General features: G+C 37.8%; 1 long non-coding RNA gene across 1 annotated transcript; it reads right to left on the bottom strand.

Moving 5' to 3' along the window:
* Positions 1-100: 100 nt before the first annotated feature.
* LOC120067995 (uncharacterized) lies at positions 101-1,725 on the bottom strand. The gene is made up of 3 exons (XR_016525420.1): positions 1,614-1,725; positions 725-1,008; positions 101-422 (listed from the first exon to the last, which is right to left on the bottom strand). It is a non-coding gene; the product is annotated as an uncharacterized LOC120067995 (long non-coding RNA).
* Positions 1,726-16,248: the final 14,523 nt, after the last annotated feature.

The following is a 16,248-nucleotide window of genomic DNA, read 5'->3' as shown; positions in this document are numbered from 1 at the left end:
ATTGTGGAATTATAGCTAACACATCCGACTTTCTTTTTAACATAGATGTCCAAGATAAGTATAACCAACATGAGAGGTAGTAGTAAAGGGATCCCAAATATCAACATGAAGCAAATCAAATGGATGCATAGACAACTGATTATCAGAAAAGAAAGGTAAACGTCTCTGTTTAGCAAGAGGGCAAATGAAACATGGTTCAGTGACAGAATGACTACAATATCAAAATTCACAACATTTTTCAAAGCAATCAATCGAGTAAATGATAAGTGACCAAGGTTGGAGTGCCATAGATGAGCAGACGCTTTCTAAATAAAGGCTGCACAAATAGATGAATCTTGTGCAATAACACTTTGACTTTGGTCCAAAACATACACATTCTCTTGGTTTTTACCCTTGCCAATTGTTTGCAAAGTGAACTTGTCCTGAATTATACACAATTCATCAGAAAAATTCACCAAAATAGATGTGTCATATGTTAAAGCATTGATGGAAATTAGATTGTTTTGGAATTGTGGCACATATAGATACCGTTGAAGAACAAAAAAACCATTCAAAGAAACAAAACCAACATATTGAACGAATAATCGTGTTGTATCAAGTAAGATAACATAAGTATTAACAGGCACCAGTGAAGTGAAAGAGGCAAAATAAAAACAAATTTGAGTCGAAGCTGTAGAGTCGATTATCCAACAGGTATCAAAGCTAGATGAGGTAGAAAAAATACCTGCTAGATAAGAAGTAGTGGCATTAGATGTGTTTTAACAGCTGCAAGTTTGGACTGCAACATATTAAGAATCTCATGACGTTTCTCCAGAGTAGTCGTTCCAGTTGGAGGGGCAGTAACCACAACGCTGTTAACATTGGAAATAGGAGGTAGAGTAGTATTAATTGTGTTAACGTTATTCACCGGAAAAGCCGAAGTTTTTGCGGATGGTTGACGTTGTCCTCCTTTTGTACAATAACCTGGAGGGTATCCATGGACTTTATAGCAGCGATCCACAGTATGTCCTGAAATTCCACAATGCGAACAGATCGATTAGATCCAGGTCCAAAAGAATCATTTGAAGAAATTTTGGATGTTGCGATTATGTAATTAACAGAGAGACTAATCGTAGGAGAAGATGATAAGAGAGGAACAGATCTCTGTTGTTCTTCTTATGCGATTAGTGAAACAACTTTATTAACTGAGCGAGGAGGATCCATCGACAATATCTAAGATCGAGAATGTCCATAAATCTCATTAAGTCCTATGAGAAAGTTAATGAGATATTCATATTGGACAAATGCATCAAGTTTTTTAGCATATGTGCATCCAGGTCGCTAGGTAATGTACTCATCCCAAGGCTCTTCATCTTGGAGAAATACATCAAGCCAGAATGTTGGTTTTGAGTCAGAGCAGCAAGATCTCGTTTAATCTAAAAAATGCGAGGGCAATTCTTGTGCTGAAAACACTCATTGAGATCAAGCCAAATCAATTGCACTGAATCGGAAGGCAGGTACTAAAATAAATCTCTTTCAAAACTAAATTCAAGATCCAAACAATCACAATGTGATTATTGAGAGTCTAGGCTGGGAGCAACACGTCAGAAGGTTGAGTGTATAGATGAAGGAACCTTTGAAGATTCTTGAGCAGAAGAGTGGAGATCGATCCAAAATTTATTTTCACAAAATCAAAATTACACAATACAAATCTTATGTATAATCATCAATTTACAGCATGCAAACAATAAAGGGAAGGGAGTTACAACTTACTCCCAAAACCATTTTCAAAAATAATTTAATATAAATATATGATAACTACTTTATCATATAATATATATTAAATTATATGTTATATCTAATATAATACATAATCTATAGTTTAATATTTTATCAAATATAATATAATCTATAGTTTTCATTCTCTCAACAATGCATGATATTTAATATAAATCCTATTTATATTAAACTTAATTACATGAATCCAATTTACATAATTAATAATATCTTAATCAAATTCAAATATTTATTTTCTCTCAAATAATGTATCAAATACATTATAGTAATTATATAATATATAATTAATTAGAATTAATTGTATCACATATAATTAATTCTCTCGGTTAATTTGAACAATCCAAATTAATCCAAAATTGATTGTCATTTAATCCCGGTTGAGCTATAGAGGGGACCTCATGGACCTGTAGTTGAAAGCTCCAATGGTACGAGAATAATTAATTAAATTCCTTTAATTAAAATATTCATCTGTTAACTGACGGGCACTCTACTAAAGACCGCCAACTGTACTCTTCGCACTATAGATATATTTTTGTGTCCATTGGATATAACCAATCAACAGTACGATGACCCTTCACAAATTGCACATAAGTGCAGTTTGGCCAAAATTACCGTTTTACTGCTGTAGTAACATCTAACTCCTTAAGTATCACTAATCCCTCTAATGAACAGTAAACCATAGTTCAACTATGACTAAACCCCTATCGGGTCAGGAAAGGGTGTGGCGTCACATTGTTCAAGCCCCATAATCAACCCTTAAGGGAGAAATTTATCTACTTACCACAACGTTGGAAAAGGAGCGAATTCCTTTTTGTGTAGTTATATTCCCAGCTCCCCAATCAGACGAATCTCCAAAATGGTAAGCTTATTGAGTCGGTGATCTGACCACTTTCACCCATACAAATCAAAAGACCACATTCATAGACAGTCACAACTCACTTAGGATTCAGGTCATGTTACCTATGGTCATCCTAATGAAATGTAAGTCTCTATTATGAACAGTGTTATATAATGAGACTAGTCATTTTGTGGTCCGATCTTATACAAAATTCTTTGTATAGAATATTCTCACTCACATGTCTCCACATGAATGATTAGGATCAGATCATTTATAACACTTTACAACAATTGTAACATCTACGAAGCGGGTCGTACTCTTAGTGTCACTAGGATAAGGTATCCAACCTTATCCATCTACTACAGACCATTTAGGTTATCACTTAAACATGATCCATCCGTATGTCTCTACATACATGTTTAAGCTACAAGATAACCTTGGATGTGATGGAATGTACAAGCATACAACAGAAGCAATTAGAATCAATAAACTTTTAATTACACTTAATTTGAGTTCTAAAAGTATGCAAAAAAAGTTTTATCAAATAAGAGGGTTTTAGAACTTATACCTTTGAAGAATCCTCCATATCTGAGCTACTCTCCACGAATTTGGACTTCAAATCAACAGTAGACCACCAATAGTGTCTTCTCTACTATTCTCAGCTTTGGATTTGTGTGGTGGAACTCAAAAATTCAATGAATTGAGAAGGGTAAAGAAGAAGGTTTGAGAGGGATGGAGCATTTTTGCATATTTTTTTTTCTTTTCAACATTCATCATCCTTTCATCTGAGAAATCAAATGCTTTTATGTAACAATTACATGCAAGCACTTGGCATTTAGCTCATTCCACTTCAAATTGCACTCAACATTATGGCTAGGTGTTCAATTAGCAATTAATCCACCACATCACTATTAAAAGTGGATTTTTCCACTAAACCAACTTTGATATTCAATTTTCTTTTCATTTAATTCAAAATTCAATTTCTAAAACTGAATTGTAAACTGAATTAAAAATTGAAAAATAATTTGATTCTAATTAATTAAATAATTTAATATAAAATATTAAATGAATTAAATACCTATTTCATACATGAATCCTATTCATGTAATTTAATATTTAAATCAACATTTAAATATTTTAAATTATCTAATTTCATTTAATTTTGATAAACTAAATGTTTAATTATAGCGAATATAATTATGCAAACTCTAACTTGAAATTGAACCATTCAAATTCAAACTCTAATTGGAAATTTGAACACTTCAAATTGAAATCCTAAATTTAATATGAACATTTCAAATTAAAATTTAATTTGAATACTTCAAATTAAAAACTTAATTTTGATTTTAAACATTTCAAAATTACTCAATTCACTAATCTAAGATGTTCATATTTTACGAACTAATAGAGGGAACTAATTATTTGAGATTAATTGGATAAACTCTTTAGATCGAATTAATCAATATTTGTTAACTACTGAGACACACCACTATAACCTGATAGTTGTGTTGGGATTGTTGTCCTAATTCTCCCGGAGTCTCGTAGTTTGTAAACATTGTACACATTGTTATGAATAAAATAAGAGTTATTTTATTTTGCATTTACTCATATCCAATAAACAAAGCTCCATGGTTATTGTATGTAAACTTAAGCATGTATATGAAATATACAAGTGGATCATGCCTTAAGTGATAACCTAAAAAGGTCTGTAGTATAAGGATTAAGGAGGAATACCTGATCCTGGTGACACTACGGATACAACCCGCTTTGTAGAGGTTTACAAGTATTGTGAACTACTACAAATGGTTGATCCTTACCATTCATGTAGAGACATGCGAGCAGGAGTGTCCTATACAAAGAGTTTATATAAGATCGGACCACAAGATGACTAGTCTCTTTATATAACGTCGTTGATACTTGAGACTCACATCTCACTAAAAGACCATAAGTGACATGACCTTAATCCTAAGTGTTTTGGGAACTTCTGCCTTTGAGGGCGGTCCTTTGATTAGTATGGGTGAGAGTGGCCAGATTGTCAACTCAACAAGCCTACCTTTTCGGGGATTTGTCTGATTGGAGAGTTAGAAACTCAATTACGCAAGATGAAATTCACTCCTTCCCCGAAGTAGGGGTAAGTAGATAGATTTCTCCCTTCAGGGCTGATTCCGGGTCTTGAACATAGTGGCCATAGCCTCTCTTTGGAAGAGATGACATAGTCATAGTAGGACTATGACTTATGTTCATTAGAGGGATCAATGGTACTTAAGGAGTTAGATGTAACTACAGGGGCAAAATGGTTAATTGGCCTAATTGTACTTACGAGCGATCTGTGAAGGGTTATCGCGTTGTTGATTGGTTGATATAGACACAAAATATATCTGTAGTGAGGAGAGTGCAGCTGTCAGTCTTTAGTGAAGTGACTGTAGTTAACGGACCATGGATCCCGTGACTAAAGAGTTTAGTCAGTTATTCACGTACCATTGGAGCTTCAAGCTACAGGTCCATAAGATCCCCTTGTTCCTCCAATCTCTGCCTCTAACCAAGATCATACAGAGCCCACAACTATTGAATTCTCATACTGAGAATACCAAAGTAACCATTGTGGTGGTGTCCTCACTCAATTCGATTGAGTTCGAGGTTTTGGAGGTCATTCATTAGGTTCGTGTTTGTTGTTGATCATGTTGTATTCTAGTCGTTACGTTCGAGGGCTGAGTTGTTGTTCTTGGACGATTAGATTGATTGGAGGAGTGAAGAATGGTTTTTCAAAGGCATGTTGTAATTTCTTGTTGTTGCATGACTTGTTAGTTTCCGTTTATTGACTGTAATTGTTAGTGTTCAATTTCGAATGGAATTTGAAACAATCCTTCCGCTACTCATGGAAATCCTCACGTCTGATTTCCTTCAATTGGTATCAGAGCCATGTCGTTATGATATTCCAAATTTCACTTTTGTTTTGAACTTCTTTTACAGCCGTGGTGGGTTTTCTGCATTGCGTTTAAGTGTTAAATACTTTAGTGGATGGATGTTTATGAATGTTTACGGGTTTAATTGCCTCTGTTTAAAGCTTTATTTTCTATTAAAAAGTGTTAATTTATAAGGGCCCCTGCGTTTTTGGGTATAATTAACAAGCAATCGAGTCTGTAATTCAAAGTGTTTGAATTTTGTTGAGTCTTGTGTGATGAAGTTTTGAATCATGGAGATGTGATTCTCAGCGAGGAAGAAGACCAAAGGTTAGTTGTATCGTGTAGCCTAAGCTAAACGATCGTTGAAATTTGGCTAAACGATCGTGTAGAAAAGTTTTGTGCGATCGTGTAGTATTTACTAAACGATGGGGTAAAGTGTTTGCTCTATCGAGTAGTGTTGGTTGCTCGATCGTGTGCACCTGGAGGTAAACGATCGCGTAAAGCATATGATGCTCATCGTTTAATAAAAGGCGCGAGCACTAAACGATCATATAGTTCACATGCTTCATCGCATAGTCACTGACTACACGATTATCTGGTATGCGATACCTCGCGCTTACTCATCGATGGTTTAGACGATTGTGCTTCACCGCATCGTTGTCATTTAGATGATCGTTTACGGCTTGTGTTGTACGTTGCACGCTGCACGATCGCGTACCTCATGCTTCATCTCATAGTCAAGGTACACGATCGTTTAGCTCAGGTAGTGTTGGTAAATGATTGAGTAAAGCATTTACTCTTTTGTGTAAGCGATCACTAGAAGTTTGGTACACGATCAGTAGAGACACATTTCTTCGCCCGGACGGTTCAAGACCCGGTTCACCTGTTTGAATTGGAGACTCTTTATTTTTTTTGTAATAGTTAGCTTTGGTTTTGAGGATTTGAGGCAAATTATCCCGGTTCATCAACTTTTGTTTAATATATATGAGATGTATGTTGGTTTATATGTCATAGTGTATGACATATAGATTTGAAACCCACATTAGGTTGTGCAATTATTCATGCATCATGTATTTTAAGTATGATAATATGGCACAATGAAATTACTAGAGAGCATGTGCATGCATCATGAAATATAAGAGTTCTATTTATGCATGTAGTAAGCATATTCATGCATCATCTTTATATTATAAGCGTTATAGTATAAGGGTGAATAGAAGCATGTTTGCTTAGTTCATTGCTTGGTTGTATAAGTGTTATATAAAAGTAGAAATGAATGAACAATGCATGGAGCATGACACTTAGGCTAATTTATAAGCGTAATGAATGCCTTATATATGTTTGCTTCGCGTTGTGGATGGTTTTAATTGTTTTTGTTATAAGCGTTATAATGAAAATTAGAACTAAAATCGATAAGAAAGAGTTGCATGCGAACTTAGGCGAACTCATGGTTTAAAAGGGTTTTAAAATTGGATTGAGATAGACCTAAGTTCAAGGTTCTAATACGATTAGAAACCTAAGTTTTAATCTTTTTAAATCGGTTTAATAGGATTAAATTGATTGGCATAAAAGATTAAAATTGTATTAAATCTATCTATAAAGGACCTTTTATCTAAAGCGGGTTCTATCTAGCCTGGGGTACTTAAGCTAACGGAAATGGAACACCCCAACCTGGGAACCTAGCTGAAAAGGTGAATTAGATAGATTTTCTGCAAGCATGTGACAGTTGATCAAAAACTCCATTAAAGAGTTTAATAGATGATGATCAAAAGTTGTTCAACTATCCAAGGTAAATGTTACTCTTGGACAAACCTAAAAAGTCACTTAGTTAAAATTCTTAGCCGTGTTTTTTTCTAAGTAAACTATACCCTGGGTTATAAAATACTTAGTAGAAGGAAAAGATATATATGATATTTCAATGATTCCACTCACGTTTCTCCCTAAATGTTCACGCTGTGAGATTCATGCTTAGCCTCGTGGTGCCCTGGGAGCATCCCCCTTCGGATAGTGTTTGCATGAGTCAATATCAAGGTGGACTGAGAGAGTATTTATAGTAAGTGGGTGAAGGGTGTGTGTCAACACGTCCTGCAGTCTCCTACATTGGTTCGCCCCGTGAGATCATTCTTGCACTCCCTCATGACGCCCTGGGAGCGTCCCCCCTTCAGATGGGTTTTGTGTAGTTAATCAATATCAAGGTGAACTCCAGAATGGATAGGGTCACATTAGATTTTCTCCAGTCGGATTTTTTCCCTTCAGATTGGCTACTTGGGGCGGGACTCTAGGGCCTAAAATGTAGGGTCACACTTACGGGAAATTCTTAAGTAAGTTAATGATTTCTTGACCAAATCAATGATGGCAAGTCGTTATAGGAACAAGAGTTGTTCTGGTATTAAGGGTTAGTTGAGAATGTCTCAATTTAGAGGAGGGATGAATTGACCACCCTTCAGCAGCTTTTTTCCTAAAGCGTCATCGCGAAACTAGATGTCACACGGGTTCATTTCAGTTTTGTTAAACCGTATTGGATGTTGTATGTTTTTCAACGAGTATTTGCCTAAATCCTAACATAGATCAATGTGTTTCTTTTTCAGCAATATGTTTGATTTTTCGTTAAATGCCTGTAGTTTGACCGATTTCATACAGTGGAAAGAGTCCGTTAAAACGTATTTTGTGGTAAACGACCTTGAGTTTGTCATGGTTGAGGAGTGTCCTCAAGTCCGGACCCTTAATGCACCATAAAGTGTTCGTAATGCATATGAGGTGTGAATGATGGCTAACTTGTTGGCCCGAATTCACATATTGGCTAGCATACCTGATGCTTTGGCCAAAAGGGTTGAGAACGTGGTCATTGCACATGAGATCATGGACTCGTTGCAAGAATTGTTTGAACATCAGTTCTCATTTTTCGAGCACAAAGGAATGGATGACAATACCAGTAGTGTCAATTCCCAAGTTAATCTCCAAGAAGAGAAAGCAAATGTTGCTGGCTCTGTTAAAGTTCATCGGCGAGAAATGTTCTCTGACATGGAACTTGGAGCTTATTTAGGTTCTGACAATGATCCCACTACTCTCTACAAGAGGAGAAAATCTAAAGACATTAAATATGATTTATTAGTCTTGGAGACGTGTTTGGTAGAGAATGATGATTATGCCTGGATCCTTAATTCAGGTGCTACTAACCACGTTAGTTCCTCTTACCAAGGATTTAGTTCCTGGCAAACGTTGCCACAGGTCAAGTTTACTCTTCAAGTCGGTATTGGTGAGGTTGTTTTAGTTGTTGCTGTAGACAAGCTTAAGTTATTTTTGGACAAGAAACGTTATCTGTTACTGGATAATGTTTTTATAGTTTCTCATATCAAGAGGAACTCAATCTCAGTTTCTTGTCTCATTGAACAAGGCTATACTGTCTCCTTTTCTGAGAATAAAGTGTTTATTTTCAAGAATGGTATGAAGATCGGTTTTGGTTCAATGGAAAATAACTTGTATGTACTAAGGTCGTTAGTCATAAAAACCTTGCTTAATACTGAAATGTTCAGTATGGCGACAACAGCTAAAAAACCAAAGGTTTCTCCTAAGAAAGATGCCATCTTTGGCATCTAAGGTTAGTTCACATCAACCTTAATAGGATTGAGCAGTTGGTGAAATGTGGACTTCTAAAGAGTTTAGAAGAAAACTCCTTGTCGGTGTGTGAATCGTGACTTGAAGGCAAAATGACCAAACGACCTTTTACTAGAAAAGGTTATAGAGCCGAGGAAACCTCGAAGCTTATACATTTAGACCTCTGTGGTCCGATGAGTGTTAGAGCTCGAGATTGGTATGAATACTTCATCTCTTTCATAGATGATTTTTCAAGGTACGGGTATCTCTACCTAATGCAACGTATGTCTAAAGCTCTTGACAAGTTCAAAGAGTATAAGCCTAAAGTTGAAAACTTGTTAGGTAAGAAGATAAAAACACTACGATCTGATCGTGGTGGAGAGTATTTGGACCTCGATTTCCAGAACTATATGATAGAACATTGAATCACGTCCCAACTCTCAGCCCCAGGTATACCTCAACAGAATGGTGTATTAGAAAAGAAAAATAAAACCTTGTTGGACATGGTTCAGTCTATGATGAGCTATGCTCATCTTCTAGACTCGTTTTGGGGTTTTACAGTTGAGAATGCATGTTATATTCTGAACAACATTCCCTCGAAAAGTGTTCCTGAAATACCTTTTTGTTGGGATTGGTGTCCTAATTCTCCCGAAGTCTCGTTGTTTTGTAAAGATACACATTGTTCAATAAATAAAATAAGTGTTATTTAATTCTGGCATTTACTCATATCCAATAAACAAAGCTTCTTGGTTATCTTATGTGAACTTAAACATGTATATGTGATATATAAGTGGATCATGCCTTAAGTGATAACCTAAATAGGTCTGTAGTATCAAGATTAAGGTGGGATACCTGATCTTGGTGACACAACGGATACAGCCCCCTTTGTAGAGGTTTACAAGTGTTGTAAACTACTACAGATGATAGATCCTGACCATTCATGTGGAGACATGGAGTGGGGGTGTCCTATACAAAGTGTTTGTATAAGACCTGGACCACGAGATGACTAGACTTTGTATATAGCACCGTTGATACTAGAGACTTGCATCTCATCTAAACGACCATAGGTGACACGACCTCAATCCTGATTGTTTTGTGAACTCCTGCCTTTGAGGGCAGTCCTTTGATTAGTATGGGTGAGAATGACCAGATTGCCAACTTAACATGCCTACCTTTTTGGGGACTTGTCTGATCTGAGAACTGAGAACTCAAATGTGAAACCCGGATTTCTATTTTTCTTACTTAAGCAGGTGATTAAGGGAATTAACTAAGTGGAAGTTAAATCCTAAGTTGAAGTGAAGGAAATTTCTAAGTGTTGAATAGATTTTCCTTGAGTAGTGTTGAGTTAAGCTTTAATTGATGAAATATTGGCTAAGTGTAAGGTCAAAAAGGACCCATGCGTGAAGTATTAGGAGACATTAATGCATAAGTTGAAAAGGCAACCATGCGTTTGTAAGGTTGGATGCATGATTGGCCAAAATATTGGTAAGAGGCATTGCCAAGAGTTGTTATGCATTGGAAGCTAAGGAGAAAATTGGCTATGTGTTGGACTAGGCATTGCTATGTATTGGATGTGTTGGATGATGGATGCGTTGGATGCATTGGATGATGGATGCGTTGGATGCGATGGATGCGTTGGAAGGGTGGTATGCGTCCATACGGCTGAAGGAAGAAAGTTGAAAGTGATGCGTTGGAAGGCTGGGATGGCACGAGGGTCGGCAGTGCAAAGGGCATGTGGACGCAAGGGTGTGCGAGGATGCGGGGCCAGGCATGCATTGGAGGGTGCCATGCAGCCATCCCATGCGTCGGTGCCAAGCGCCCATGCGTCGATTCCAAGGGCCTATGCATCGATGCCAATCGCCTATGCGTCAATGCCAAGCGAGCCATGCGATGATGCCGAGCGACCTATGCATCGATGTCGAGCGAGCCATGCGGTGATGCCAAGCAAGCTATGCATCGAGGACGAGTGACCATCCTATGCGTTGATGGTGGTTGGCTCTTGCAATGGTTAAGGCTTGCGGTGACTAAGTGAGTTGGGTTGCTTTGTAGAAGATGCGATGGTGCCTTGTTGAAAACCAAGGGGAACCAAAGGTTGCTATGCGTTGATTGCATACTACGTATTGATGACCCACTATGCGTTGATGATTACACTATGCGTTGATTATAGACTATGCGTTGATGGCTAACTATGCACTGATGGCATACTATACGTTGAACATCCAAGGGTTTGTGGACGCATATAAAGGATGAGCTCATATGGAGGACATCATCCGAACATGTGGCTAGTTAGGAGGAAATCTTAAGCCTTAAGCAAATTAGGTGGATGCATAAGAAGACATGTAAAAGTTGAGGGCTATGCGTTGGCTATGTAGGAGAAGAACACCTAAAGTTACGTTGATCAAAAGTTGCGTTGATAGTGTGAGGAAGAAACACTTGGACATGCAGCCAAGTAGGAGGTGTCGACCTTGGAGAGTTTTTGGATGCCTATAAATATGGCCAAGTACTTCTTTTTCAGATCACAATTCAAAAGACATTTAAGAAGAGTGGGAAGCTGAGTAAACATTGCGTTGATAGCAAAATCCATGTGTTGATCATAAAGCTTCAAGGGGGACACAGTAGACAATGAAGTCTGGAAAAAAGCATCAACTTGGGATGAAGAGTTCTCCCAGTATACTCGTGCGTTTGGAGTGATTCTAAAGCCACCTGAAATCTCTACAAGTCTAGTTTTTAGGGTAGGGCTTTCAGAGAAGAAGCTCCAAGGGATCGGGCTAGAAATGGAGAAAAAAACAGAGGGGTCAGGCTGTCAGGTAAGCTTGAGCCAGTCTTGAAGATTTAAAGATTCCGGCCAAACCATGAGAAGTTATGAGCTCATATATTAGGGTAAGATTCTTGAGATATTTTAGAACATGTTTTCAGAATTAAGTATCTTAAAATAAGTTCTAGAACTATGAGTAATCTGAGCTTTAAGTTGAATCTGGATCTTAGGGTTCAAAAGGGAGCCCGAGGTGACCAAGGAACTTCTAAAGAGAAAGGTTCCTAAACGATCAAGGTGAGTGGTTATTGTGTTGTTGTATTGTTGATGTAATTTCTATATATAGGTAAATATATATAGGGGATAATGTTAAATTGGCATGATCAGGGGTATATTTATCTTGTTACTATGCTTGTTAAGATATTGTTTGTATGTTTGTTTTGGAAACTGAAATTGTACCCGGGATATATAGTTAGCATGCTTGAAAAGGTACTTGGCGGGAAAATATAGTCGGCTTCGGTCGGCAAGAAATGATAGTCGGGGACGACCGACGAGAAATATAGTCAAGTTACCTAAGCATAGCTAGCAGGAAAATAGTTGATGTGCACATTGGCGGGATAATATAGTACAGGGAAAGTTTCCACAATAAGTGTTATTGTGTTAGTATACGTGTTAAATTGCTGGGGGGAAAATGTATGATCATGCCAGGGATAACCAATGGTAAAGCTGAGGATGTTTTTATTATGTGATAACCAGCGGTCAAGCTGGGGTTGATTGTCTTAACCAGCGATCGAGCTAAGAATTGTCCGGCGGTTTGGCTGGAAAATAATATTGAACTTGTGGTAATGTTCTTGTTGACTATGTATTGATTTCCAAAAAGTATATTTTTGTAGTCAAAGTTATTTTTTTATCTAAAGGCACCACTCATTGGCCTTTATAACTCATGTTTTCCATGTCTTATGTTTTACCCCCCCCCCCCCCAACGGAAGTTCCAAGGTATTGCTAAGGTCAAGGTCTACCATAAGCCACAGTTACACTTCCGGAGGGTTTTACAGTTGTTGTTGTAAACTTTATAGTTAAGTCTTGAAGTTGTATAAACGTTACATTGTTGTAATAAAATGGGCCTACTTAATCAGTTATTGATTGCCTCCTTGACTTAATCAGTTGACTGTTGAAATTTTTCATTGGTATCAGAGTTATTTTCGCAAGAGTTTTTAGGCAATAAGTGTCAACAAAAGAGTTGATAACTGCTACAATCACGCCCTTTCTCAAGCTAAAAGGGTAGTCTAGGACGGGGTGTGACATCAATCCACGAGATGGAATTTACTCCTTTCCTGAAGCAGGGATAAGTAGAGAGATTGCTTCCTTAGAGGCTGATTTTGGGGATTGAATATAGTGGCCACAGCTTCTCTTTGGAAGAGAATACTCAGTCATAGTAGAATTATGACTTATGTTCATTAGAGGAATCAGTGGTACTTAAGGAGACAGATGTAACTATAGGGGCATAACGGTTATTGGCCCAGCTGTACTTACGAGCGAGCTGTGAAGGGTTGTCGCACTGCTGATTGGTTAAGATGGACACAAAATATATCTGTAGTGAGGAGAGTTCAGCTGTCGGTCTTTAGTGGAGTGTCTGGCAGTTAACGGATGGTGGATCCCATGACTAAAGAGTTTAGTCAATTATTCATGTACCGTTGGAGCTTCGGAGCTACAGGTCCATGAGGTCCCCTTGGTAGCTTGGATTCTGTTGAGGATCAGTTATTGGTGTTGAATTGAAATGTTCAAATTGACAAGAGGTATTTTGATTATATATGATATAATCGGTATGATGTATAAGATATATCTAGTGGAGGATTGATGTAAATAAGATTCACATTAAGTACCATGGAATAGAAAAAGAACTATGGTTTATATGTTTCATGAGATGAAATATTAAAACTATACGTTATAAATATAGTATGATAAGTTGGTTATCATTTATGTTTATAATAATATTAATTATTAGATAATTAATACTTTTTCTTTTAAATAACCAAAGTAGTGGGTGGTTATTGAATCATGGTAACCGTGAGTTTAAAAGAAAAGTGGTTTCCTATTTGAAAAATAAGTTTTTACAAAAGTTTGAAAAGGTTTGAGTTTTCTCTCGCGAAAAAGAAACTCAAAAAGTCGTCAAGTAAATACAAATTTACTAAATGATGGCTGGGCGAGCTAAAATATCGTGCAGTATTTACTAAACGATTGCATAGCTTTGCTAGACGATCGCTGGCCAAAGGTAAACGATCGTGTAGAGTCTGTAGGCGACAGACTGAGCTAGATTATAGACTAAACGATTACATAGCTTTTGCTAGAAGATCGCATAGCTTTATCTAAACGATTGGGCATCGACCTATACGATAGGTCTCCGCCATCTCCCACTTGCCTAGTCGTGTACGCGATCGTTATTTCCTTCGTTCGTCTGCCTCATACCAAGCCTGAACAGAGCCCACCCTCTAGATTCTCACACCGAGAATACCAAGGTCGCCTTGTTGGTGGTGTCAGACTCAACTCGACACCGTCGAGGTTTTCTGGAGGTCGTTCGTGGTGCTACGGAGGAGTTCGTTTGTGTTGCGGAGGAGATCGTGACCGAGGAGATCGTTGAGGACGAGCGTGAGGTGTTCGTTGCAGTGTTGCGGTCATGTAGATCGAGTGTTCGTGGTCGCTGTTGTTCGATCAGGTCGCGCAACGGAGCATGGAGACGCTTCTGCATATGTGCGTAGAGTTTGATCTTTGTTTATTGAGTTTATTCATGCTGTAATTTCTCTGTATAATTATATAACCGTTTGTATTGAAGTCGGCTGTCAATATATGGTCATTCATGATTGTAATTTGGAATAGTCTTGTTTCGTTGCTCAGAGAAACCTCAATTCCGATTTCCTTCACTTTTGAGTTGTGGAGAGGTCGTAAAGGTAGTTTACGCCACTTCAGGATTTGGGGGTGTCTGGCCCACGTGCTTGTAACTAATCCAAAGTTGGAACCGCGTTCGAAAGTTTTCCTCTTTGTAGACTACCCTAAGGAAACAAGGGGTGGATACTTCTATGATTCGAGTGAGAATAAAGTGTTTGTTTCTACAAATTCTATCTTCTTAGAAGAAGGCTATATCAGGGATCATAAACCATGAAGTAAGCTTATTTTACGTGAGACTTCTAGTGAGACTACTGAGGGTTCAACAAGAGTTGTTGAACAGACTGACAGATCAACAAGAGTTGTTGACGTCAATTCATCTAGTCAACCATCTCAAGAGTTGAGACTGCCTCGACATAGTGGGAGGGTTATGAACCCATCGAATCGCTACATGGGTTAGACTGAAGCCTAGAACGTCATTTATAATGATGGGGTCGAGGATCCATTGTCTTATCAGCAAGCAATAGAGGATGTTGACAAATATGAGTGGATTAAAGCCACGAACCAAGAAATGGAGTCTATGTACTTCAATAACATCTGAGAGCTTGTGGATTAACCTGATGAGGTAAAACCTATAGGGTGTAAGTGGATCTACAAGTGAAAACGAGGTGTAGATGGAAAGGTGTAGATCTTTAAGGCTAGACTCGTGGCAAAGGGTTATACCCAGGTCGAGGGAGTGGACTATGTGAAAACTTTCTCACCTGTTGTCATGTTGAAGTCTATCACGATACTCCTGTCCATAACCACATTTTATGATTATGAGATATGGAAAATGGACGTCAAGATTTCCTTTCTGAATGGTAATCTTAAGGAGACCATCTACATGGCTCAACCAGAGGGGTTCATTGTTCCAGATCAAGAGCAAAGAGTTTGCAAGCTTAATAGGTCCACTTATGGGCTGAAATAAGCATCTAGATCGTGGAACATTAGATTTGATAGTGCGGTCAAATCGTTTAGCTTTGATCAGAATGTTGAAGAGCCTTGTGTTTACAAGAAGATCATCAACAACTCAGTAGCTTTCCTGGTACTGTATGTGGATGATATCCTTCTTATTGGGAATGATGTAAGGTTTCTGACTGACATTGAAAAGTTGCTAGCTGCCCAATTCCAAATGAAAGATTTGGGAGAGGCGCAGTATGTTCTAGGGATCCAGATCACTCATGATCGTAAGAACAAGAGGTTAGCCTTGTCTCAGGGCATCGTACATTGATCAAATGTTGGTCAAGTACAGGATGTAGGATTCCAAGAGGGGTTTATTACCCTTTAGGCATGGAATCGTTTTGTCTAAGGATCAATGTCCTAAGATACCTCAAGAGGTTGAGGAGATGAGACGGATTCCCTATACTTCAGCTGTTGGAAGCTTAATGTATGCAATGTTATGTACCAGACCTGACATTTTCTATGCAATAGGGATATTCAGTCCTTATCAGTCCAATCCAGGATTA

This window comes from Benincasa hispida, chromosome 12, assembly GCF_027475165.1.
Source record: "Benincasa hispida cultivar pf3 chromosome 12, pf3_genome.v1.1, whole genome shotgun sequence".
In the NCBI taxonomy this organism is placed as follows: Eukaryota; Viridiplantae; Streptophyta; class Magnoliopsida; order Cucurbitales; family Cucurbitaceae; genus Benincasa; species Benincasa hispida.
The sequence above is the reverse complement of the archived record's forward strand: the minus strand, read 5'-3'. Positions and strand labels throughout refer to the sequence as shown.